At 43.3% G+C, this 24,798-nt stretch overlaps 1 long non-coding RNA gene across 2 annotated transcripts in view; it reads left to right on the top strand.

The window, feature by feature from the left end:
- The window catches only part of LOC118160551, a 165,739-nt gene extending 142,289 nt beyond the window's left edge, over positions 1 to 23,450 (top strand). Inside the window, exons 4-6 of one of the 2 annotated variants that reach the window (XR_004747561.1) lie at positions 20,863 to 21,061; positions 22,467 to 22,710; positions 23,287 to 23,450. This is a non-coding gene — a long non-coding RNA (uncharacterized LOC118160551). Of the gene's footprint in view, positions 1 to 20,862; positions 21,062 to 22,466 lie in introns of both variants that reach the window. The other variant, XR_004747560.1, reaches the window with a different exon arrangement.
- The last annotated feature ends 1,348 nt before the right edge of the window (positions 23,451 to 24,798 follow it).

Here is a 24,798-nt window from a genome sequence, read left to right on the forward strand (position 1 = left end):
AGGGAGGGAGGGAGGGAGGGAGGGAGGGAGGGAGGAAGGAAGGAAGGAAGGAAGGAAGGAAGGAAGGAAGGAAGGAAGGAAGGAAGGAAGGAAGGAAGGAAGGAAGGAAGGAAGGAAGGAAGGAAGGAAGGAAGGAAGGAGGGGAGGGAGGGAGGGAGGGAGGGAGGGAGGGAGGGAGCAGTTCCTTTTCTGTGTCTTGCTGTCTTCAGACTGCTGTAGAATTTGATTTCTTCCACTCCAGTCCAATCAGCTCAACAGCACTGCAACCTCTATCTGAAAGGTGACAGCCATAAAATAAAACTGTGAGTCCCCTCTGTATAGGGTTGTCGTGGGTGTTGGCATATGTGTGGTGGGTGGCTTCTTCCTAAGAGCCGGAAGACTGTCACTTAAAAGAATAGAAAGGGAAGAATGAACATAGGAATATTCAATCGTGCATAAAATCTGGAAGCATTAAAAGAATTCCTGCTCCTCTGAAGGCTTTGAGAAAAAGCAGCAATAAATGTTCAGCTTTCCGGAATAAAAGAATAGCAGTCAAAGTATGACTTGTGTTGCTAAGAAAAACTGTACAACTCACTGCCACAGGATATAGAAATGAATGGTATATATTTGGTCACAAGTATTTAGACTCATTCTTTCACTTCTGGTTATTATTAAACATGATGGTCTTGTCTTGTCAGAAAGTGCCTGAACATTGTCAGATGCTCATTGTCAGGTGTGAGTCACTTTATAGTGCTCCTTTTCTTTACACACTTTCCCTGTGAGTTGTCTGTTGGACAGCAAAGCTGGGACACCGGGTCAGATGAAGGTCTGGTCTGACCTCCTGTGGCATTTCTCCTGAAATTCTGAGGGCAAATCTATGCGGCGTGCTGAGGGCATAAAACGGCTGCATGGCAGCATATATTCACTGTGGCACGTGCCATGCTAAAGCAGGTGCCCAGAGGCTGAGAGAAAGCTGCCCTTCAGCTTTCATGGAGTCTGAACAGACAAAATGTCAGCCCCGAAGACCATCCAGACACATCGTTAGACAAACAGACCCTTATCGCAGAGGCAAAGTTATTAGTTGTTCCCTCATCCATCCTTGAGGGAGCACAGCTATAGCCCACTGCATTCTGCGTGAGCCCCGAGTCCCACGGAGCCTCGCCTGTCTGCTTAGCTGCGTGCAGCACAAGCGGCCCCGCTGAACTTCCATCAGGCAGCTCGCGGTGCGTGACATTAACAGAGCAAGGTTCGGTAAGTCCAGGGCTTAAAGCTGCAGTCTCGCTCAGAAGCGTACCCTCCCTACTGTTCTAAGAGCATGTTTTCCTGTAGGAATAGTGCTGACTTTGACTGGTATGTGTGATGATAGGGCAGTTATAATCACAATTGATTTTCCCGTGCCTGAGAGGCTGTTGTACATATAAGCAAATACTTTTTCAATACCACTGAGAGAAAAGGAAAGGGTATTTGTCTGACAAATCATTTCTAGACAAACTTAGATATTTGACTGAAACCTAAACAGAAGCAGCAATCTTCAGTATGGGTTAAACCTTAAAGAAAGCTCCTCTCAGTCTTTTTCCTGTTTGGGCAGCTCTATGCCTTTTGCCACGCATACCTGCATGGACGGATCAAATTGAAGCACACCGGCAGTCAGCTTTCTGGCTTCAGCCACCTTTCATGGACCCCCAGATGTAGCCCCCTGGGCACTGATCCATGACCACAGGCTGTGGAATCACTCCTGTAATTCTTCAAATTTGGGAGCACCTTGATGTGCCGGGAGGGTGGAGGTGTGATGCTGTGTTATGGCTCTCCTTGTGAAGACACCCCTTGGATTTGTTATCAGGTACGAGCCTTTCCTTCCCCCCTGCGTGAACAGGAGGTGATAAAGCCAAAGTCCTCCTTCACCAGGCACAGGTGCAAGGTGGTTGCAGGGAACATCCTCACCTGGGGACAGTGCCTGTATCTCTACTATTGCTTCTTCCCCAGGCAAACACAAAAAGAACAAAGATCCTGAGTTCCAAAAGGACTTGCTGACAAGGAAAAGCAGGACACACTAACACCCCCACACACCATTCAGGCAAGAAGAGGACATGGCAGAGCTGGGTGTGCTGCCCCCATAAGATGAAGACCCTGGAGCAGCCAGAGGGAGGGCAGCAGGGCCAGTCAGGAGAACAGGCATACCCCTGGTGCCTGCTGCTTTGTTTTTTCAGTACCTTGTCCTTCATCACTCCCATTCTGCTGCCTGAGCCTCGGCTTTAGGCTGCGGGCATAATGCGGGACTCTGCTGTCTGCTTTGAAGCTGTCACCAGCTGGCTTCACACCTGATGATTCCATTACCTGCAGGGCAGACATTACAGGTTTGCTTGGACTACATTTTGCTATTCATTTGCTTTCAGGCAAGGGTTTGGAGAGAGACATGTATTCTTCTGCCCTGGGTCACTGCTGGCGGTGCCTCCTTCCTGACCAAAGGTGAACGTTTTGAAACAGGAGGAGCAGATGATGGCTGCAGACTGAAAGGGCAGGGGAAAGAGGAGCAGAAAAGAGGAGCAAAATGAAGACAGATGAGATCCTGTTGCCCTCTGTAAACACACCCTGTCACTGAGCACCAGAAGGCAAGCGAACTGTCAAGAGACAAAGCTGGTGGCAACAAGCAGCTACTCCTTGCCTTTGAATAAACCCACACTGAAGATCAGAAAAAGGTTTACAATCTTTAAAAAAGAGAAGCTTGGGAACAGCCTTCAAAAGGACGACCAGGGGCAAAATTTGCAATATGTAAGGTGGAGATTAATTGGTTTAAACAGTACATGACATGGTCACCAGTAGTCACAGCAGACACCTTTTTAGTACTTACACTCAAGCCCTTTTCCAAACTCGTAAGTTGCTCCAAAACAGAGACGAATCCCCAACCCTGGCTACAACCAAAGGATTACAGCTGAGTTGAGCAGAAGTTTCCATCAAAAACAGGCAGTCGGGAAAGCATCTGCTGCTGCACAACAAGTTCTTTGATGGTGTGTCATGTCTGAGAGATGAAGGGGAGTTTCAAGATGCATAAGGGGAACCCAGAACTTGGCAGCATTTCCCAAAAGCAGCGTAGCCTTACTAGCGTAAATGTCTGTTCTGCCACTGAATCTCTGATGCTGAAAAAGGCTTGTGGCAAAACGACATAAATGTAATATGGGTCAGTGGCATAGGTGTTGCTTTGGCTTATCAGAATGTGAAATGAGTTGAATTATTTTTTGTCTGTTATTGTTTATGTGGGGGGGTGTAAACAGGCAGATGCTTGAGCTTTCTGGTTAGTCTGTTGTTGCTCAAGCCCAGACTCAGTTTAAGAAAATTAAACACACAAGGTCAATAGAGAAGACACTGGACAGGCAAATGGGGTCGGCGTGTACCTACAGGTACATTACCAGTAAGAAAGCACAGCGTGAGATGTCGAGATGTGCCTGAGCTGCAGCCAGAGTGAGACTGCAGGCAGGGAGCTGGGAGGTGGCAGTTCTCTGGGACAAACCTGCCACCTGCCAGGGGGGCGAGCAGCCACGGCGGGGAACCGTCGCTGCGTGCGTGGAGTCAGGTCTGGTCTGTCAAGAAGGCAACACACTTCCAGGTTGGCACAGCTGACATGCAGGCTGTTGTCTGGACTTCCTGGAAACTGGAAGGCTCGTATCTGAACTCATAATTAGGGGTGACTGCGACTGATCCCCAAATTGTCTGACCTACCCAAATGATGACCATTCTTAGTCCCATCTATCGCTGTATTTAGCAGTGGTCCCCATCATCATCTAAACGCTGTCCTCTGCCTCAGGAATCCACCGACTGCCACAATCAGGGGCTGCGGTTTGGCCACATTGTTTTGGTTTCTGTGCTATATATTCTTTACATTCCTCATGCAAAGAGTGGTAGGAAGGCATCCTAATGGGTAACAACTTCACGTTCTCCCATGTGAAGCCATCATTTTCCCTTTTTATTGCAGTTTAGCATTCTCATTATGTAGTGTATGTACTGTAGTTGCATGTTTTTAATCATTCACCCTGCTTCCAGGCAGACTTCTTTCCCCTCATTCTAGCAGCTCTCTTGGGCTGCATACTCATTCAGAAAGTATTGAGAGTAGGTTCTCAAACCATTTGACAAAGCATTGTTATCACTCAGGAAGCACTTCAGAAACAATTTTGAGAAGCTTATTTCACTAGATGAAAAGCCAAGGAGTGAGCTACTTATCCATGACTCCTTCAGTCACGTAAGTTCTCATTGTAATACAATCTGAGGCAGGTGGCGGGAGGTGATTAGTAAAGGCCGCCAGCTATTATTAAAGAGTTAAAAATAATTCAAGTAATAAAATGCATTATAGATATCTCCAGGTGTGATCACAATATAGGGCCAAGAGCTGCCCATCCTCAACAAGCAGGATCAGTCCTTCCTACAGGATCAGTCCTTCCAGCCTGTCCTGTCATTCCCTATGTGGGTAGAAGTACTTGGGGTGTGCTTTGCCCAGGATGGATGTCCCTTGGGAGATTTTACGGGGGAAACGTAGTGCTAAAGAGCAGCAGACAGATGTCTGTGTGCCTCAGGAAGGCTCTGGCTGTGCAAGTCTGAGCAGAAGGAGCAGATTGTGCCATGGGTTTGGCCCCAAGCGACGTAACCATAGCCACTGCCTTTGTCCCTTCCCCTCTGCCTCAGCCCTGTGGGCACAATGTGGGTATTGGGGTCAGGGGGCTGTGCAGCTTACTGACTTCCTTAGAAAGTGTGACACAAATGTGCAGAAAAGCAAGCCCTTGGCTGGAGCATGCCACAGGTCAGCCCCAGATGCCCCTCTCCTGCATGTGTCCAGCCAAAGAATAAAACGGCTATTTCTTTTTCGTCTTCTCTTTGCTCACCATTTGGGTTGTCCTTCCATTAAACAGAGGATTCTGTGGGTAGATATGCATGAAAAAATTAAAATGTGTTATTACTTATTCCCCTTTTGAACCATTTCCTTCCCTGAGGGTTATCTGCTTCTTAACTTTACCTGGTGACATGGGTGCATTGTTCATTTCTTTCATTAATCTCCATCCTACACAAACCTCTCCCTGTTCTGGGAGGTTATCAAAATTAAAATATCAGACTTTTGTCTGGCAATGTTTCCTTACCTATTATCACACCAAGGATTATGAGAATTGAAAGAAACGGGGAGATATGTGAGGGGTGGAATTGGGAGGGGAAAAAAAATTGCACAGGAAGGGGGAAGAGAAGTTTTTAATTGGAAAATGCAGTGATAAAATCAAAAAACTAATGAAGTGAGAGAGCTCAAGGTCAGTGCAGTACCTGAAGACACTTTAAGCACAGTTTCTAGCTTGCTTTCTTGCAAAAACAAAACTTGTATGATCACCCAGTCTGTCCATGTCCGTCTGTCCACTTTTCCATTCCCCATTCCCCTCCTCTCTATGGTTTTCAAACCTGAGAGAGAGATGGAAGTTTCCAAAATAATTCCATTTTCCATTTCCCTTTTCACAAAACAGCCGCTGGCAGGAGCACGGGACCAGGTCCCATCTGTCACGTTGTTTTCCCAGCTCACTTCAGAGGCTCCCAGCTAACTCCTACGCCGTGCCCAGCACCCTGCAGGCTGCTGCCAGAATGCCCTGGGGGAGGAGGGTGATTTTGTAACTCCCGGAGTTAGTTACTGCTAAAGGAGGGATTAATAACAGGAGGAGAACTACCATCTTGTAGCTCACTTTAAAAGTCACTCAAGCAACAGAAAGGAATCCACTGGAAGCTCGGCTTCATTACTTCTTCAGCTCATAGCGCTCTTTGGCTTTGTTAACATCCCAGCACATAAAGCTAGCGGCAGCGCCTCGAGCAGCCTGATGTATTGTGCTTGGAAATGGAGAGCTCCTCTGCTGTCAGCGGTCCTAGGAGAACGAGGACCTCCTCGTCCCCGGCTTTGTGCTGTTGTATTGCTTTTCCTTTCCTAGGGCCATCGCCTGGCAGGCACTGTGCCATGGGAGCAGTGCAGGTGCCTGGGGGACGCGGGGAGGTGAGGGTACCTGGGGGTGCTGCAAGGACAAAGGCACACGCCGCACCAGGAGGAAACGAGTGGTCCCCTCAGCAGCGCATCCTAGCAGGGGCAAGGCTGTGGCTCAGAAAAAGGAAAGCGTGTGCACGATGGATCATGGATAATTGATCCCGATGGCAGCGACTCACAGGCGTGACATCACCATCGGACGCATTAAGACGCTGAGCACCCCGTGGGGGATATTAGGAGCTGGATGACCCAGGGAACTCAAAGATATTAATGCATAATTTATTTTAATGGGGAAATAAGAAACTAGAGCAGTCCATAAAACTCTGATCACATCCCACTTCTTTTGTTGTGTCTTCCCTAAAAGGGTGTTCCAGTGGAGACAAGCTGTTATATAAAGGTATCAGCTTTCCACAGGAATCATTTTTCCCTGTGTGCAAAACCCAGAGTCATTGTACCTAATAATAACAGCAAGGTCTTGTTTAATTATTATAACTTATTGAAGCATGAATCCAAAAGTAACAAGTTAATCAAAAAAAGAAAAGAGAGAGAAAGAGAAACCCAAAAGGCAAAACAGGCCACTGGGCTTCATTCAGCAACTGCAAAACTACTTGAATCCTGGTTCTCAAAGAATCCCTCTGAAGTTCAGTCTTGTAAAGCCCCACTTTGTCTCCTAACCCCTACACCGTTAGCATGTCCTGCAAGAGTCTCTCTCTCTACAGAGAGTTTTTGGTGGTGATATCACCTGCAGTGCCTGGCTGCTGGATGCTTCTGCAGCTGAAAACCTCTTTTGATGCCAGCCTATCTCTCCTCTTTTGTGGATATGCTTTGCTCTCCTTTTTGGAGTGAATTTCTTTTGTTCCTCCTTTTTTTTCTCCCTCTGGTTTTGTTCCTCTCTTTTCTCCCCTAAATTGCACAGCTTTCCAGCAGCTTTTATCCTCCCTGTCTTTTTTTCTTAGGGTTTTTGAGTGGAAGAGACTGCACCTCTTAAGGGAGGAGGTTGCATTAAAAGTTTTCATTTTGTATTTGGATTAACTCTTTGATTGCCAGATATCCCTCTCTGTAGCACTTGGGGTAACAGGAATCACAAAATCTGTTCACCTTTACTTAGGATCATCTGAGTAAACACACTGAACTTTCTTGCAGTCATTGCAGACAGCGTGTCTTCACAACAATACATCCATGGATGTATTGGACATAGTCTTTAAGTATGGGTCATATGTAATAAGGTTCTTTCGATATTATATAGTATTTCAGTAGGTTTATGTTAGGTGCTGCTCAAGCTGCTCAACTAGAAGACGTGATAACTGAAGCTTCTTTCTGATAACAGCCCCTCGGGACTGTCCTTGTATTTACAGTTGGTAACAATGTGAGATTATCACTTAAGCTTCCATTCAAAGCAAACTTCTGCCAACTCCATGTACAAAAACACTTCAGAAGTCTTGTTCAACCTGGACTTTCATTTCCTGTGCTGTAGCTGAAACCTCCAGCCACCAGCCAATGCCCAGAGGAAGGCTGTTCAGATGGCAGCTCCATCAGAAAGGGAAGGCTGGCGGTGAAATCTAAATTCCACCCTCCCATCCATTACCCTTCTGTCACTGAGTCCACCCTCACCCATGGGGCTGGGGGAATGAGCAGGGCCTGGAGGGGTAGCTCGGTTACTGGGGATTGGAGGCAGAAGCTGGAAGGAACCCAGAGACTGGGGCTGCTGCCAACAGGACGAGGAAGAATAGTGTAGCTAAAGCTAGTTACACCACTGTTGTGGACTTGTGTATTGGTAAGAGATACGCGGCTTCAGACAAGTATCTGTTCTTATCAGTGGAGTGTTAACAAGTGCTATAGTAAGAAAAAAGGGGTGTCTATATTTCTCAGCCCTGGGAGCATATCTGTTTAGCTTGCTAGGCTTTTTTACTTCCTAAAATACAACTCACAAAGGCTGTGAGCCGACATAGCACAGAAGCACAATCTGTAAGGATGTATCTGTGTACACGTTATTAAACATTAAAGGTAAAGTTAGATTAGCAATAGCCCAAATAAAATGCATTGTGATTGAATCATTAATTTTAATAATAATAATAACCAGTACAATAATTTTGATGCTTTTTTCCTTTCACACAGTTCTTATTATTCAGTGTGAGAATGATCAGAGAACTAGAAAACATGACCTGCAATGAAAGATTGAACTAATTGGTTCTGTGCAATCTGTGGAAGAGAAAATGATGCAGAGACATGGTAATAGTTTTCAAACACATAAAAGGCTGCTGCAAAGAAAAAGGGAGCACTTTGTTTTCTGCATCTATGGCGGATAAGACAAAAAACAGCGGGCTTTGTTTGCAGAAAAAAGAAAGAAAGAAATAAAAAAGATTCTGGCAATACATTGCATGGCTCAGTTAAGGGCAGTAAGGCTGTGGAATAGTCTGCTTGGGATAGAAGACCATCAGTAGATTTCTTAAAGAAAAGTTTAGTCCATCAGGCTCTCTGGCCTGCTGTGACTGACATTTTAAGGTGCCTTCCAGCTCTCTTTTCTATGCACATATTTATGAAGACTATGCTTCTGTGATAGAAAGCCTCCTGTCTCAGAACAGTGCAGTTAATTGCAATTCTGTCATTGGCATCTGTCAGAAAAGGATTGGGGCCTTTCAGGAAGTGAGTACCAATCAGGGAGTGCAAATTAATGTTGCTGGATGTTTTTTCTTCTTCATACATGTCAGACCTTGCTTAAACACATGGGGTACTGTTGTGGGTGAATGACAAGTGGTACACAGAATGAGTGTAGTGGCCTCACAGACTAGAGTCTTTAATAAGAAAACATATGAATAATGTGTCAGGCACCTCAGGAATATGCAACAATTCCAGTCCTTGCTAAGAGGGACAGTTTATATGAAGCCGGTACCATATCTCCTGGTGGCAAAATCAGGGAACAAGCATGTAATTTTATTTCATAAATATCATTTTACATGTGTTTGTAGAGTTCCTGTACTACCAAAGGATGACCCAGTGGGAACCAGGCAAAAGCAGCCTCCAGTAACCGTGGGGTGCAATAGAAATGTAGCAGCCTTCTGTGAGATCACACAGCAGCTTCATATGAGAAGGCCAAGAGAAATGTCATAACCAGTTAAAGTACGAAGGAAATTACAAACCATGGAGGGCTATTGGTATGTTCAGATCAGCTATTTTAAGATCCTCTAGTTATTCCCTTTTGGAGTTTTCAATTATCCCTTGAGGGTATCAGTCTTTCTTAACAGACTCTATAAGGGACTAAGTTAGCTCCTAAGTTATAAGGTATGGGAACCTTCCTAAGGAATTATCCTGGTATTTGTCTGCAATGCTATGTTTAACATTCCAACTGATGAGCAACAATTTCCTGAATCCAGAACTGATGATCCTTGATCTTCAGAGAAAATTGCATCAGTGGCTGGATTTCGGTGACGTGGATTGCAGCCAGTTTCTGGTCAGATCAGGGCCGCTACCAGCTGAGGCATCTACAGGCATGATCATAGTGCCTCACTGCCCAGTTCCAGTTTGCTCATGGGAGAACAAGAGGAATATTAACTAGTTATAAAACTGGACTTCTTCTGCCCAGCCTTGATCCACTTGCACTTGCTATTTCTCATATGCCTGAGTTATGTGATATATAAACATGATAAAATAAAATTGATATACCTGTTATACAGTATGCACCTGGTTTGTGATGGATAGGGGCTCTTTGTAATTTCAAGCTGATTAGGGACCAACAGCTAACTGCCTTGCAGACAGCATGGCTGTAAGTACTTGCTTCTTAAAAGAACAATAATGGAAGAGGGAAGAGGCTTTTCTGAGTTTTGCATTGCTTTTACCTAGGAGAGCCATAAAAAAGCTTGATAAAATGGGAAATCTGGAAGCACAATGAGCTCTTACAATGATTCATCTCTCTTTTAACATGATTGGTAATGAAATACCATGGTGGGATAACAGTCCAAGAGCCTGTTTGGAGCAAACTCATTTGGCAGATATTCCTCATAGAGTCAACGCCATATATGAGCCCAACAGGCAGAAATCAGAAGTCAGTGTGTGAGATGCGCATATTATACTCTCATATCTTGCTGATTTACAGCACTTCACAGTTGTTCTAGCAGAGACACCTACAGCTTCAACTTCCTAAATGTGTAGGCAGGAAACCTTCTTAGGCAGAAATTTCCACTCCAAAGTTTAGAGCACATCGTAAGCCCATGTTTGCTCCACATGGACATGAGAGGGAGATTCCCTCAGTCAAAGGGTTTTAGAAGCTATTAGAAGAATCCCAGCTTTTAGCCAGAAAATAAGCTGATGTTCAAAGTACTTAAGTAAATACGTCAAAGGCATTAGAACACACGCAAAGTTAACCCCTTTCCTGGCCTTAATTGGTGTCTTTGCCTTCATAATTTTTAATAGCTACATCAAGGCCTACTCCACAGTCCTGCAAGGTAAATTGAAGACTCCTACTGATTTCAGTGGGATCTTAATGCTGCCTTGCTTGCTTTATCTTTAGTCAGAAGATAAATATCTTTATATATCTTTAATATCTTTAAAAAGTGTGTATGCCACTTTCTTTCATTTTCTACTGTCCTTCTGATTGATGCATGTCAGGATTTGCTCTAAACTGTGGGTAACTGATGGATCTTGCAACAAAGTTATATTCTTTGGTGATTAACTGTCAAGAAGCTTTATTTCCATCCCCCCTCCCCAGCTCATTATTTGAAGGGCTTCCCATTCAGACAACAAAGTAATTAAGGGCACAGGACTCAACATTGACTGTAACAGGACTATCCATCCAAATTTGACTTACATTACCTAATTTTGATTTTCCCCTGCAGATTATTTATGAGGCCAGACAGGTGTATTATCTCTGCATACTGTTCTTTATCAAGCATGACTGGAACAGGTGGCAACATACTTATGTGTGTTTAATGGAACAGACGTTCAAATGCATATTTCAAAACTGGGCAAATGATTTCCTTTGTAACGCTGTCAAATCATGAGCAGTGACAATTTCTGGAATATGCTACCTCATCCCAAACTGGGTCTCACTTTCATGTTGAGCATCTGCTGACTGGTATGTTATTTTTCAGACTTTTGCAGTTTTTGCTGATGCCTGCTGTCTGTGCTTGGAAGAAAATGAAATGATTAGTCTTGGTATGTAACTCAATTGCTTTGAACCAACTGCAAGTGGTCCTGGCTGGACTGAGTGCCTGGACCACTGGGTGATGGTCACCTTAACCTTCTGCACCTTTCATCCCACCAGCTTTTGAAGCCAGTGGTAGTTGTTTTCAGCCCCTATGCTCAGCCCCTGACCTGGAATGCAGCCTTGTGCCAATGTACTCCTGCACGTCTGGGGAGACTACCTGGTTTCACAGGCAGTCCAGATGGCTCCAGCTGTGAATGGGAGCATTACCGAGTTATTTCTCCTACCTAGGGACCTGGACAGTTCATGTGTCTTATCTATCAAGTTATTGCCCTAGTTGCATGCCTTCCTTTTCCTAGGGCAAATAGGGAAAAGATCGGAGGTTTGCAAAAGAAGGGGAGGCTTATTAATGCTGTTGACATTAGGTGTGTATAGACATTTAACCTATGTGTTAGTGGCCCAGTTATCTACATAAACAAAGAAAGGAGGTGTGCACTTCCACTATGGAGCATCAGAGTGAACTGTGCAAGGCACTGTTTGGTAGACGGTATAAATGCTCGTTCAAGATTTCCACACTAAGAGCTTTATAGCTTCCACCCCATGCTAGTGATGGCTGAGTTTCTAATCCCTTAGACCCGGATCCAATTTCCAGTTACTTCAGCGGCAGTAAGCTAAAACCCTTGGAGTCTCATTGGTTTCAGCAGAGTTATTCAAGCCCCTATAATGCAAAGGTTGAGCTCCTTTCTTAAAACAAACACGACTAATTTTGAAGGACTAATATTCTGAGTCATTCATGCATCTGAGAGTCATAATGAAAAAAACAAAAAAACAAAAAAACAAAACAAAAACAAACAAAAAAACAAAAAAAAACACACTCTTCAAAGGTGCCCATTTTTGCAGGAAGGGATGCACAACAGCCTGTACACCCAACGGAGATCACACTGAAGCTAATGAGACCTCCTGTCTGCTTTAATGTTACAGTCCACTGCAAGTCTCTGGCTGAGTTGAAACCATGGACAAGCGTGTTTATTACATTATTATCATTTTAGAGGCACACGACATTGTTTTATTTAACTGAAAAGCAAAAATATGTGAAATTATAAATATTATATGAGCTTTTGTAACTGCAAGATTCAGAACTGTTTAAATGAGCCAAGGCATTTATAGTAACTGAGCTAATTCTTGAAACAAGAGGATATTTAAAAAGAATGTGATTAAATTTAGCTAGAAGTTGTATATTTAACCAATATCAAATATTTCAGAAACAGTTATTTGTAATTCTACATTTTTGAGTATTTTTTTAATTTCTTTGCAATTCATTATCAAACAAGTAGGAAGTTAATTAATAAATGTCCTTTAGAATCATGTCAAAGGATATGTTAAACTGATACAATTTATAAAACACTATGCATTGATATGAACTCCCCACAGCTCTGAAATCTTAATGACAGGGAATATTGGCACTACCTTTAACAATATTTAATCCTTCCATTCACTTACGACTTTTGTTTTGCTTAATCATGCTTTTTCCCTACCAGCATAGTCACTAGACATGTTCACAAGCTGACAGGTTTCAAACAAAATGTCAAAACGCAGCATAAATGGATTTTAGCCTGCCTGAAACTAATGGAGGAAATGGGAACACTTTACATTTGGAGCAGTGTGGGACAATAAAAAAAGACTCCAGAAGAATCCATGACCATTTGAGGTGTTAGATAACGTGGACTAAACACTCCAAATACATAAAGAAAAAAGGCTCAGAATGACAGATATTTTATTAAATTGTAATGGCAGCAGCCCTTTATTTTGCTTTTGTAAACTGGAAATCAGTAGGGACAAAAGATGTTTTGTTCAGTACAAACACTGGGCAGTTGTTCATACTGGTGTGCTACGTCTCCAGCTAGCTCAATGCCTGACAGAGCCTCTTCGGGGCAGGGTGACAGCGTTCAGCACCTATTTCCTCTATAGCTGTCACTCACCGAAACCTCTGATCTTTAATGTTATGTCTAAACTCAATTGCTTACAGCTACTTGAAGCTCTCGTGCTTTGGAATAGTTTCAGAAATGCTCATAAGGACACAAAGAATCAAACAAATGCAACAGAACACTAATCAAGGAAGAGAAATGCTTGGTCAGGCCTTTCTTTGTCACACTGTTTGTCCAGCAAAACTTCAGCTGCTTCCTTGAATTTCTTCTGAATTCAGGAGTGATGCAGAGTTGATAATACCATGAAACGCAAATAGCCAAGAAGTTTTGGAAATGTGGGAAAAAAAAAAAAAAAGAAAGAAAAAAAAACACTTATTAGGGTTGTTTATATCATCTTCAACATTAATAAGGAAATTGACCTATTAATAAATGCCAATCATCTTTAATTAGTCATCTCACTGGTAACTTAAGTGATCGTATTATTCACAGATATGAACAAGCAGAAAAAGCAAGAGGTTGAGAGTTAATGAGCTACTTCTGTGCAGCTTCTCGATAATCAGATTGTATTGGAATCACTACTCAGAGTAGTGATTGGGAGGGAAAGCTTAGCCCATTCCTTTCCCTTTACAATTACTTGGTGACATTCCAAACACAACCAGTATTTGGACGATGTCCTCAGTCTCTGTGCAGATCATGAGCCCCTCCTCAGAGAAACACTTGTCCTTCTGTTAGTCTTGTGGGCTACGCTCAAGAAAAAAAAAAAATCCCCATTTTGCCTGACAAAGGTGGATGGATTACCACCAATTATTGGAAATTTATTCAGCAATCAAAGTATGTCAGCAACACCCATGAAATAACCAGGACATTGATCTTTGCAGCAATATACAGCCTCAAATCCAATAAAGTGTCCCCTCAGAGAGTTTTGGCAGGTAGCAGCGATATTGTTATGATAAATTCTTTAATCCCGACCCAGTCACTTTATTCGCTAGGAAGGTCACTAATATAAGCAACTGACAGCATTTCATGTGCTTAATTCTCTCCAGGGCTAATTCTTCATTAGCTAAAACACCCACCTTTATTTACTATTATTCAAACAAACTGGGATTAGATGGTTCCTGGGTAGCGCAGATCTGACCCCATGTGCTGAACGCAAGGCTAATACGGATGATTTGTTGCAGTGTTGGCTGCCCAAATGTTGCTGGCAGCCTACTTACCACAAGTTGTTTGTTTCAGTTACTTGATCACAACATACCTGTCAGGTGATAAACTGATTTAAATAGGCATATTACATGGCTCTGTAATGTCTGAAAGAGTCTCTTCAGAAAACAAAATGAATACATAGAATACCACCTCTCACCCCCAATAAAAAGACCCAACTAGACCCAAAGGACCCAGAGAAACTAAAGGCAAAACCAACCATGAAGGACCCAGCCAAAAAAAAAGCATAAGATGAGTGCTGTTGACCTACCTTAAGCTGGAAATCCAAGGCAAGGACATATCGTATTGCCTGACTGACAATGTGCCATAAATTTCACTGCCCATATGGCACAGCAAGGAAACTTTGTGCCTGCCCTTTCTTATTTTCTATCAGGTAAGTATACATGAGCACTCAAATGGTTCTGTACACTAAGTAGCCTATAAAGTGGGGTAGGAGTATATACATCAGTCAAACAAACCTGGGATATGCACAACGGAGAGGAGAGTCTGGGCTGTCTGGTCCAGACCGTCTTATAAGCAATAATCACGGTAGTCCTTAGCAATGTAATTGCCCTTGAGGTATTGTCATTTGGCCTCAAAGATTCTTCTCAAAGGTTCAGTCAGAAACGCTGGCCTCTTAGGGATCATGTTTGGTGCAAGGTACAAGTAGGTGTTATGGGGAAGGGTGACAGTATGATGCTGAATGGTGGCTGGACCCTCCATCCCCTGGTCTTGTGTACACCCCCCCCCAAAGCCTGTGCTATCCAGCTGGAGCCTGTATTAAAACAACCACTTCTCCCTGCTTTTGCGTCTTCCCTTACAAACAGGAGCCATAAATACCGAGAGCATTCAGCTACAGAGATAAAACCCAAATTCAGAGCAAAGTCTGCCAGACAGAATGAAACCAGAGGCTGTCTCAGAGCATAAGCACAGCTGTACCTTTGCCCAATTTACAGTACATTCTGAAATGTACTTAAATAACAGTCTTTTTCACTGCAGTCAGTTATAATGGTCATTAGAGTACTCTGCATCAGCTTTCCTTGATGCTCTCATGAGTCTGAATAGCAGCAATTTATTACCCACGGGGCCATGCAGCTTCAATCTCCAGTGGCACAATGAGATTTCTTTCATTACTGTAGAGATATTTCGGTATGTTCATTCACTTTCCCTGAAGACAGAAAGACTGCCCCGGTGAGAATTAAGTACAGAAAAGCTCCATGCTGTACGATACACCTACCAAATTTTTCCCTGCTATTTTGCAGGATTTAGAAACAGACCAGACCATTTGCTGAATCCTGACTGTTTTAGTAAGGGCTGGTCCGAACCTTCATTACACCCTTATGTCCCCAGCAAACCGCGTAATGTGAAGGATCCATTTTCATCTTTCCTAGTCAGAGCAAGACAAAAGAACATTCTGGGCCGTAATGAACTTGTACTTTCCCCAAGTGGCCCAAGGGTCACCTACAAAGCAGAACAATTTCTAGCCCAAATGATATGTGCCCTTTGACATCTTTGGTGACTCAGGACTCCTCAAAAGCAGTGTAATTTTGTAGGCAAGCCAAGCATGGTATGACATTTTTTTTTCTGAGTCATCCACTTTTCTTTGAAAGCTCTGCCTACATTTGAACCGTTTATTTAGGACATTTCCTGAATGTAGACAAAATGAAAACTCATTTATTCTTCTTTACTTAGTCTGTTCCACAACCAAATTCTTATTGCTCCATTTCTAAGCCTTTTGAGTAAAAATGGAGGGAATACAACATGAGCATCACCAACAGCATTCCTAGAAATTCCCAGATTCTTCCAGCAAACCAGTGAACACCTGAGTGATTTATAAAAAGGCAAAATGCTGCTATTAAACCCCCGAAACTCATTGGACACTTATTCTTTAGGACTCTGAGGTGACTAAATAATGATCCAGTCATAAAGTTTGTGGCCTGTACTAACATCAGACATGGATGAGTTGCCTATTCTAATGCGCTCATTAGGGACAGAGTAAGCACATCCCTGTATGCTTGAATAGAACAATTATTTTCTGCTGCAATTGAAATGAATTATCAAATGCCAAGTGAAAAGCTCTGTTCTGAGTCATCATTCATCAGGAAAGATTTGTTCACAGCATTACAAAAGATCAAACATTTATATAGGAATGCAGTCTTCATGCCAGCAATCAACACTTCAAGTTCTTTCACACACCTGAATGGAGTCTGCTTTCATCTTCGCTACCAGCACTTTAAATTATCGCTATCAAGATGTAAGTGTTGTATGGTTGCATTCGTTGATATTTACTTCACCCTTTTTGAACTTTTCTGGCTAGAAAAATGTGCAAAACCCAGTAGCTTTTGATGTCTGTAGGCCAGTGGCAACTTCAGGAAATACCTCTTGAGGAACTTGGAAGGGAATCCATGGGCAAAGCACAATCCACAGCCAACTGCAGACTTGTCTGTGGTAGCTTAGGAAATCCTGAGGGACCGTCTGCGCCTGTTCAAAAGTTAAAATGACCTTGTCCAAACAAATGGCTCTCCCCTTAAACGTCACAGTGTAAGGTGCAGTATGTATGGCATCGGAAAACAAAATGAAACTCACCCTACTACAGGGTGCTTCTTTGCACAAGACAAAAATAAACAGCAAAAGCAGGCTAAAAAATGAATCAGATCAAATTCTTCATATTTCTAATGGATGCCTTCTTATTTAGCTAAAGACGGAGTTGATATTACTGCTGAACTTACAAGCTTTATTAAGTAAATTACACTGATAGCTACAGAAAGTAAAATAAAAAAGAGGGTTACGTTATACGAATAGCATTAAATCCCAGGATTTAACATGTACAGTTTAAAATTTTATCAAGAACGGATAGTCAAACGTGTTAATTGATTTCTTCTAGGCACAAAATGGCAATTTTACCAAAATGATCTCCTTGATATACAGTACATGCAGTACCAGAACTAAAATGGTGGATCACTTTGCACCATTCTTTGCATGTGAGGCATGCACACGCACACGTCTCAGTCACAGGTTTGCAATCCCTAGAAAACAGCTTTGACTGAGAGTTTGCTCAGTGCCCAGTGAATAAACTTTATATTAAAAGCACGTATACACCCTACAGTTCTGCTGCTAATGCTTTTAAGTAACATACCCAAGGGCACATTTTCTGAATGGGTAACTGTTTCAGGTAAAACCAGATAGGTGCTCAAGAGTCTTCCAGTCAGCCTGGCCTACAACTCAGGTGGCCTCTCTGTACCTCCCACATCTTGGCAACTCCCTTAGCCTTGACCCTCTCCTGTGAGCCTGCTGGGACACTGCCTCCAGCTCTGGCACTGCCCTGTGAGTCTACATCTTGCTAGCCCCAGCGCTTCCCGGATTTCCCAACATGACTTGGTCAGCCTGCTGCTTTGCTTTGCACTGCCTCCAATGTTGCTTTGATGGCTTGTCCATGCTTGCTTTTGCAAGTGCCTTTATACTTGCCCCAGAATTTGTCTTTGAAATGAAGGACTCAGAGGCTGGGCACCATTTTGTTGCTACAAATCTTCATTTAGAAAACAATTTGGGGGCAAAGCCTGCAGTGTGTTCTGCACAGCTGTGGGTCCCCCATTATCACCATGGTGTACTGTCCCCAAGGAGCTCTCTCAGCTCTGCTGTAACATTGTGAAATGAGGAAGAGCAGAAGGGGGAGAAGAAAGGAAAAGCAACAGGTTTCCCGACTTGTTTTGTAATGATTGCTAGAATGTCTTATTCTAGTAAGAACTCATTCTCATTAGAAAAGTCTAAATGCTTGACAACACCCTGTTGTTTTTCTTTCTTTTAGTAAATAGATACATGCATAAAAATGTTAGAAATGAAAAGGCAATTTCAGAAATTTTGAAGAAAATTAAGGGGGATGAGGGTGTAAAGGAATAAGTAAGCATTTCCCCCAAAGCCCATTTCCCGTCCTGCTCAGTTCTCTGGTTGCCATTTGTGGCAGAAAGAATCACATAGGCTTCAAATGGTCACAGTCCTTACACAACGCCAGACTCTCTGGTTGAAAACTAAAGCTATAACTCACATTAGGTTAATACCTTAACCCCTGATAAACTAATAAATGGCACATTCAAAAGAATTCTGCTGCATGCAACTTAACAGAGTCCTGAGCGGATTCAGAGCAGTTACGCAGTACCAGAAGCCAGAAGAATTTCTTTGAAATTTTCTTTTAACCCTGTGTAGGACAGCGCAGGGCATTTGAGTAAGACCGAGCTCTCACGTTACAGGCTCGCTAAATAAGAGCCGAGCCCATACGTATGACGATGTTACCATCTGCTGGACTACAGGAGGAATGCAGCAGATCCAGGCAAATCCCTCCGGCTGCTGGCTGCTGCGAGGCGAGCAGCAATGCATGCCCAATTCCCTTCTCCAATGTCTCTAAAGCAGCATGGGCAGGCGTCTCGGTCCGAGCAGTCACCCTGTGGTGGCCACACGTCGGGGACACGGGTACCAACCCCAGTGCTGGGTGTTCTTCGGGATGCTGGGACTGAGATCCAGCTGTGGAGGCCGGGAGGCGTTTGCTAGAAACTTGCTCCGGAGCAGCAGCCTGCAAGGCCCAGGGGGGCTTTGGAGGCTTCCAGACCCATGGCACACTGAGCCCATCAGGGACAGGGAGCTGGCTTGGACAAAAAAAGGGGGGGAGGGGGGGGGGGGGGGGAAAAGGAGTAAAAAAAAGTGAGGAAGGCTTCAGTGTGCTACCAGTGGGTGCTGAAAGCTCAGCAAATGCTTGGGTACTCTCTCTGGATGAGGGCCAGCGCAACCAGACACACCAACCTTAGCTAGATAAAAAAGCTGTATTGCTCCCTGTACTGTCCACAGCAGGAGCTGGAGCTTTGCTTGGGATCTTCTACACTTAGGAAAAAATGAGACGAGCATTTGACACATTTTCTGTTTCCAATCGGAATTTTAAAATGACAGGGAGTAATTGCTAGCTGGAACAAATGACAATTTTATCATCTCCCAGTTGTCAGGGGAGGAAGAGCAATGCAACACTGCTCAACATTTTACAGCTGGAAGAAAAATTAAGAGGTTACTTTAAGCTGATAGGTAGAATAGTGTACATGGCGAGTCATTACGTCTCAGTTATATGGCTTATACCCCTGTGCACCAAAATCGTTCTAACAAACAATTCTTCCTGGGACTGACTGTAAAATATCTCACCTCATCAAATTCACTAGCACATCCACTGGTACTTCTCAGAAGAAGCATCAAAGCTCAAGGACTATATATTATGTTAAACAGTTTAATATCGGATATAAAACAGTGGCGCTGGTGCTAGGGAAACAACTGCAGACTGTCTGAAGAGTAATACCAGCTGAAGGAGGTCATGGGCAATCCAAGAGTAGAGCAAATTTTAATATTTAACTTTCTCTCCCATCTGCGGTATTTAGTCCCTTGATAAAAGTCCTTGATCTTTGATATTTGGTGTACTAGAGGAATTGTCAGATTTTCAGACGCATCCTTTCTGTCCAAAAGAACGCTAGGTAGAAAGGATCAGTCGGTAGTTCTGTGACTGAACGAAGTACTAGAGAAAATACTCAGATAAAATGATGTAACTACACTCAGTACAGCCACTGCCTAATTTCCAGATTCCAGGCACTTACAGCACTACTGATGGTCTGCTCAAAGTGAATCTGCGCTGCAAAGCCAGGGTATTCAACAGATCCTCGTATTCAGCAGTTATACAGGTGTGAACCAAAGGGGGTTATACATGCAGGAGGGTGTTTGTTTGGAGGATTCATGTCCCATTCTGCAGCCGGTGCCAGGACATGCCCACAGAGAGCAGCAAGTGACACTAACAAAAAACTGGGTTAGGTGACAAGGCCAGTTCTCCCATCCTGCGATATAACCGAGCGAATGCAAGGAGTGCAGGGCTGCCATTTCTACCCATCCTGAGAGACGGAGATGCCTGGCCCAAGGAAGGGGCTTACGGGCACTTTCTCACCTAAGAAAATGGGAGTTGTTTCTCATTCAGCTAGAAAATGGGAGTCGTTTCTCATTCAGCCAAAAGCCTGAGAGTATCAGATAAATGGTGAAAAGGAGCCTTTTGCATCCTGGCAGGGGCTGGCAGCAACAGGCTGGAGAGGGAGGCTCTCTGGTCTGACACACGGAACATATTGTTGCAGTGACAAATGCCCACCCCCAGTTTAAGATCTCTGAGTACTAAAAATGCCTCAAGCATTGGCAGAAACAGCAGAAGGACAGCTCTGCAATGCAGGCCATGCTGCTGCCAGAGCTCCTGTTAGAAATGAGTGCCCAATCAATCCAGCTGCAATTGTTTTAGGCATGAAGGGACCCTCCTGACGCCTTACTGCTCTTCTGACATTTTCTTTCTTGTTTATCTTTTGGTTCTCTGGTTGGCTTTGCCTCAGCAACTTCTTTAAACTCTTAGGCGATAGCTTTCCCACAGCTCTGTCTCATTGCTCAGCACTGGCATTAGCAGATGACACAATGAGTCCTTAATATTTACAGGTTATTGCCTATCTTCTGGGCCCTTTTGATAGACAGAGTTGAGACTGCCCAGGGGTGGGGAAATGCACTGTATTTCTTGCTTTTATAGTATCCTGTGTGCCACAAGTCTTTGCAGCTCAGTCATGCAAGTATGTTTCTTTCAGAGAGAAAAGAAATAAGCAGTTCCTTGTAGAAATGCAGAAGACCACCTGCAGCTTGAAGGATTGTTGGGTTCCAAGTTGAAGAGCTGCAGAACCAGAATCTGTCACATCTCAGAGGAAAGAGATGTCCTTAAAACCAGATGAGGCACTGCAAGAAATCCTTCACCCAATGCCACACAGTTTCTCCGCCTTTTCACCCAAAGTTTCATTTGCTTCAGCTTAGTTGTACCTGGGGTACTTGTATCTGAGCACCTTTTCCAGGGGGGAAATGAAATTTGTAAACTCATAGCTACAGCTAAAACATAGCTCAACTATTGTGCAGATAAGAAAGAGAGCGTCAGTGAAAGTTCATTTCATTCAGATAATTAGATCCTGTTGACATTTTCTGTGGGAGTAAGTTGAGGAGAGCCAGTGATTCTAGCTGTTGTTCAGATACCAAGAATGAATAGGAAGTAATTGCAGCTCACCCTAAATAAAGCTGATACGAAGGAATGCTTATTTTAGTTGTGACTTTATTTTTTGCACAACCTATGAAGATCAACTTTATAATTGGGAAAAATCACTGCTCTTTAGGTTAACTCAATGATTCTTCAGGGCTGTGTTATTACCTACTAATGCACGTGGCATGCCAGGGCCTACACAAACTCAGTGAGCTGGTGGGGAGCTGGGAGGCTGGAGGCCCATCTCAGTGGCTACAAGGAGAATCAGAAAGGTTAGTTGGGCTGGAAAGAGTGGTGGGTTCATAGGGGAGTGTTGGGTATGCTCACCAGCAGGACACAATTTCATGAGGCGTAGGTACCCCCCACAAACTTTCCAAATACCTGTCTGTGACGTGCCAAAGTCAACAGGAGCTTTGCTAAGGCTTCCAATGTGTCTACTACAAAGTGATGTGCTTCAGGGGCAAAATGCTGGGAAAGGTGCTCTTACTTAGAGCATTCATTTTGGGTATGATGAGCATGTTGTCCTGCATACAACTGAACTGCCAGGCCTCCTGGCTCTTCCTTCTGTTACCAGCTTGCCACACAACTTTCCCACTTCTCCACTTGCTTTCTACAAAGAAAGGTTCTACAGAAGGTTGTGAAATTTGGTATTTGTAAGACACCTGAGATCCATATCGTAGAATCATAGAATATCCCGAGTTGGAAGGGACCCATAAGGATCATCAAGTCCAACTCCTGGCACCGCACAGGTCTACCCAAAAGTTTAGACCATGTGACATATGTTAAGGTCCTCACCAGAAGCAAGACTTTCTATTGTTCAAAGCCTAAAAGATATCTCTAAGCATTTTTTTTAATTAAACAAAGCCATCATTACAGACACTGCATACGCTAAACTACTCTTCCTAACACCCTAGTCAGATGGTGTGCTATGGTGCATGTTAAGCATGTTTGGAGTAGGGACTTTCAGCAGAAGTGATCTGCTGGGAGTCTTTGCAAGTCAGTGTACGTACAATGCACAGTTTGTGGCTGGTAAGTTAGGAAATAGCTGTATTTTGTTAATGTAGATGCTAATGACGGCATGCCCTGTCTCTCCCAGATACAAGACCATTCATCTTTATAATTGTATACAGTTACAGCAAAGTCTTTTTTTTTTTTTTTCATCTACAGGTTAGAGAGCCAGCAAGAAACAAAGGTGTTGAGATATTTTTCTATACCTCCACACAAAGAAACAGGAAACATTTGACAAGAGAGAGAAAGAAACTAGCAGAGATACTCTTGGACTTTTCAGCAGAAATGCCACTGGCCTAGGATCAAGCCCAATCACAGCTGGGCAGAGAGGTCTTCAGAGCTCAGGAGCAGACCCTGATCCCCCAGAAGGATCCTGGAACCTCCCAATGACTTCTCCAAGATGGTGAGTAATCTGAGACAGAAATACAAATTCATCATTCTTATCATTGTTCTTATCGTTTTCTTTATCGTATTCATTGCTCCGCTAAGTAAAGAACAATCATGATTTAAGAAACTCCTTCACTTCCCAATGAAAATAAAATACAAGCTATCTGGCACAGCTTGAGGACACAGTTTAAATTGTGCCTAATCCCTTTTTATGCCTCCAGTTCTGGATGCTATGTTTGACACCTGCTTTTTTGAAGAATTTAGTATACATCTTCTGTAGATTATGGAGCTTCCCAGCTGTTAAATTAAGTGAATGCAAACAAGAATCTTTAATGATCAGTTACTTTTAAAGCTTTAACTGAGTATTCTTGCTGTTTAATTCTTAGGAGACACCACTTCGTTATAGCACTGGTTCTCACTCAGTTCTTTTACATGAGAACACTGACTGTGCTTGTGGAAGATCTTTAACTTTATTTGCAATGTTAAATAACCAAAGGGAAAGTTAAATATGGTAAGAAAATTCTGTGTACACAATGTCTTTCTTTATACATCCTCACACATCTGCAACAGACAACCTCTGCTTTTATTTCAGGTCCAGATGAGTGTAAATTTTTGAAGGAGGAACGCAACTTTTAGACCTCTGAAAACCTATATGTTTTGATTTTTTACTTTCACAGATACTATAAATTCTCTCTAGAAGATTCACCATCACCCACAAGTTGTCTCAACACCTTGAATAATAAAGTTCACAAACATAATTTTGTCTTTTCCACTCTAAGTTGCCTGGATAAAGTAAGAGCACATCATATTCCTTCGATTTGTAGCTTGTATATTCCGTAAACAGCTTTTCCACAGACGACATCACAACATGAAGGCAACTGGACGTTCTCTTCGCAGTCTCCATGCTTACAGTCTTCTTTATTATTTACATGTGTCAAGCAATTTGTGGGATGAAGTTTGGAGGAATGCATCCCAAGGAACGATATAGGCTGATTGTTTTGGAAGATGTGGAAGCTATTAGTGATCCCATGCAGTATTAGGAATGTTGATCCTGCTTCGCTAAACACCTTGGCATTTCCAGCTCTAACTTTTTACTGACAAGGCTATCAGAAATGGCACATTTGTCACATATAATTGAAAAATGGCTATCTGCCTTCTTAGAACTTCCTTTCATTTAGGTTTGCTCTGAGATATGCAAAGTATATTTATTCCTGGCACATTTGAACATTAAATTCAATTTTCTAATGTCTGCCACTAGCTTGTGGAAAAATAACACACAGTTTCTTACACATACCCTGGGGACCATCAGGGAAAAACAACAGTCCCAGAAACCACTTTTGCTGCTCTGTTTTCAGGGCACAGAGGTTAAGAAGAATCTGTACCAAAAAAAGGCAATTACAAATGCACTTTGAGACAGTCAGCTCCTGTAGGTGCTTTTAAAGACATATGCATGAATTTTCAAAGCTCGATGTATGCAGATATTTTACATGCACATCCTGTGTTTACCAGAGGTGTGAGTCATGGCCACACAGTTCAGTAGTTTGGAGAAACTAGCTTCTGATGTGTTACATCAGCTTGGTACTTGCAAATATAGGCATCCATAAGGGATGTTAAAACTGCGATTCTGATTCCGTGGCCCCAGATCCCCACTCCGGGACAGCACAAGACACTCAGAGGAAGGACCAGTTCTACTTCCATCACACGTCCCTTCACCCTACCACAGGATTAGGACTGTCTGTAGACAACAGCACCGTTCAGGATGAGGAGAGGGGACCAGATTCCACGGAACAACCACATCTGTGATCCAAGCTCCAAGCTGGCTCATCAGTTCCAACAGTCACCCAATTTATGTTTGTTTTTACACCACGCTCTTAAAGGCAACTTTGGCTTGGTTGTGGGCGAGCCCTGTGGCACTGAGACACAGATACCAGGCAGCATCCATCGCCATCCCTTCAGAAGGCTTTCACGTCTCTTCAGGTGGAAATGAGCTTTCTGTCTCCAAGCACAGCATCTTTCCTAAACCATCCGGCAGAGGATCAGCATCCACTGTCATGCTTATGAGGCACTGATTCACCACAGGGGGGAGGATGAAGATGTTTCCTGT

This window comes from Oxyura jamaicensis, chromosome 1 (assembly GCF_011077185.1).
Source record: "Oxyura jamaicensis isolate SHBP4307 breed ruddy duck chromosome 1, BPBGC_Ojam_1.0, whole genome shotgun sequence".
Classification (NCBI taxonomy): Eukaryota; Metazoa; Chordata; class Aves; order Anseriformes; family Anatidae; genus Oxyura; species Oxyura jamaicensis.